The sequence below is a fragment of the Aphelocoma coerulescens genome, unplaced genomic scaffold (genome assembly GCF_041296385.1).
Source record: "Aphelocoma coerulescens isolate FSJ_1873_10779 unplaced genomic scaffold, UR_Acoe_1.0 HiC_scaffold_63, whole genome shotgun sequence".
NCBI lineage: Eukaryota > Metazoa > Chordata > Aves > Passeriformes > Corvidae > Aphelocoma > Aphelocoma coerulescens.
Window position 1 is genome coordinate 1,469,652 of NW_027183981.1, and position 2,078 is coordinate 1,471,729.

At 61.4% G+C, this 2,078-nt stretch overlaps 1 long non-coding RNA gene across 1 annotated transcript; it reads left to right on the forward strand.

Moving 5' to 3' along the window:
- Positions 1-424: 424 nt before the first annotated feature.
- Positions 425-1,552, forward strand: LOC138102192 (uncharacterized). Its single transcript, XR_011147344.1, has 2 exons — positions 425-794; positions 1,153-1,552. It is a non-coding gene; the product is annotated as an uncharacterized lncRNA (long non-coding RNA).
- Positions 1,553-2,078: the final 526 nt, after the last annotated feature.

Here is a 2,078-nt window from a genome sequence, read left to right on the forward strand (position 1 = left end):
TCTGTTTTCCCCTCGCTCCCCGCGCCGCCTTGCAGGGCCCGCGCGCGGCCCAGGCCGCCCCGCCCTCCCCGCTCAGGCTCGGCGGTGGCGCGGAGCAGCACGGGAAAGGCTTTTCCCGCCGCCGCCCAGGGTCCCAGGCGCGGCCGGCGGCGGCGGCGGCCGGGAGAGGAGGAGGCTGCGCGGGGGCAGCGGGCGCGTTGGGCGAGCAGGGGGAGCCGGGCACGGGTGAGGCTGGGCACGGGCTGCGGGTGGTGGCGGGGGGCTGCGCGGCGTCTCTTTGCGAAAAGATTTCTGGCTGGGTCGCTTGGAGTCTTTTGGTTTTACGGCGTTTTTCCCGCGGTCCCGCGCTTCTTCTTCATCCCGCGGCGGGGGCGAGCAGGAGCGCAGCGGGGCGAGGGAGCGATGCAGAAATGAAGGCGGGAGGCGGGGCAGGGGCACGGCGGGTTTAGAGACCCGGGCCCCGGGCTTAGAGAGCTCCCGCTGCTGCCTGTCCGGGGGCGGGGCGGGGGGCAGGAACTCCGGCGGCTCCTAAAGACTCCCTCCTTCTCTCCCCGGGAGCAGTGCGGAGTGGTGAGGCGCAGGAGAGGGGCAGTGGCGGTGGTGGCGGTGAGAGAGAGAGGAGGGAGATTAAAGAGCCTTGGGATGTCACCATGGAGTGCCCGTGACTGCTCCTGACCTGTCTTTAGCAGCCCAGAGTCTTCTAGGATGTGACCGTGGAGCGTCTGTCACTGTCAGGGCTCCTTAGAAGGCCCAGAGAGCCCTGCGATGTCACCATGGAAGCCGTGTGAGTGCAGGTGAGCTCAGGGCTCTTTAAAAACCTGGCTCCCTTTGGAATGTGAGGATGGAAGCCTTGGGGAGGGCCTTTGACCTGACTGCTCTTCAGCAGTTTAGAGAAACCTGGCATGTCCCCATGGAGCCGTTGTCACTGCCGCTGACATCAGAGCTCTTTAGCAGCCTAGAGACACGGGGGATGTCAGTACAAAGCTGCTGTCATTGCCTGTGACCTCAGTGTTCTTTAGGAGCACTGGGATGTCACAATGGAACACTTCTGGGTGTCTGTGAGGAAGAACCTTTTTAGCAGCCTGGAGACACCTGGGGGGATGTCCCTATGGAGTCCCTGTAACAGCGTGTGACCTGATGGTTCTTTTGCAGCCTTCGACACCCTCAGAATGTCACCGTAGAGCCGCTGTGAGTGCCTGTGACACTACAGCTTTTCAGCAGCATGGAGACACCTAGGATGTCACTGTGGAACCCCTGTGAGAGCCTGTGACATCACGGCTGCTCAGCAGCCTGGAGACACCTGTTATGTTGCCATTGAGACCCTGTGACAGCGTGTGAAGTCAGTGTAGTTTGGCAGATGGGAGACTCCTGGGATGTCGCCATGGAACCCCTGGGATTGCCTGTGACCTCAGTGTTCTTTAGGAGCATAGAGACCACTGGGATGTCACCACAGAACCTCAGTGAGTGCCTGTGCCAAATGGGCTCCTGAGCACATAGAGACCGTAGTGTTCTCACCATGCAGCCACTGTGACTGATCGTGACCTCTCAAGTCTGTGGAAGATTTAAGAGCCCTGGCATGTCACCATGGAGGCCCTGTGACCTCATGTGACCTCACTGCTCTTTAGCAGCCCAGAGAGACTTGAGATGTCAGCGTGGATGCCTGTCTGTGACCTCTCTACTTTTGAGCAGGCTGGAGAGAACTCTGATGTCACCATGGGCTGGTGGTTCAGGGAGGTAAGGGTGGGGGGAGGAACATGTGCTAGGGCTCACTGGGACCTGCTCAGGCACTGAGTCAGCAGGGACCACAGCGGTACCCAGGCCTGGGAAACACTCATGTCTCCCACTGGCCAAGTCTGGTCACAGGAAGCAGGTCTGCCCTCCACTGGGATGAGATGCCACATCTCCCCACTGGAACAGGGGACCAGGTGTACCCCGTGTCCCCAGCATGCCAAGTGTGGTCATGGGAAGGCCGGGTCTCTCCACTGGGGTCTCAGACACGGTCTGCCTGCTGCCGGCATGGGGCATGGGGAGCCTTCCCTCCTCTACCCAGGAGGCCAGGTGTGCTCACCAGAACAATC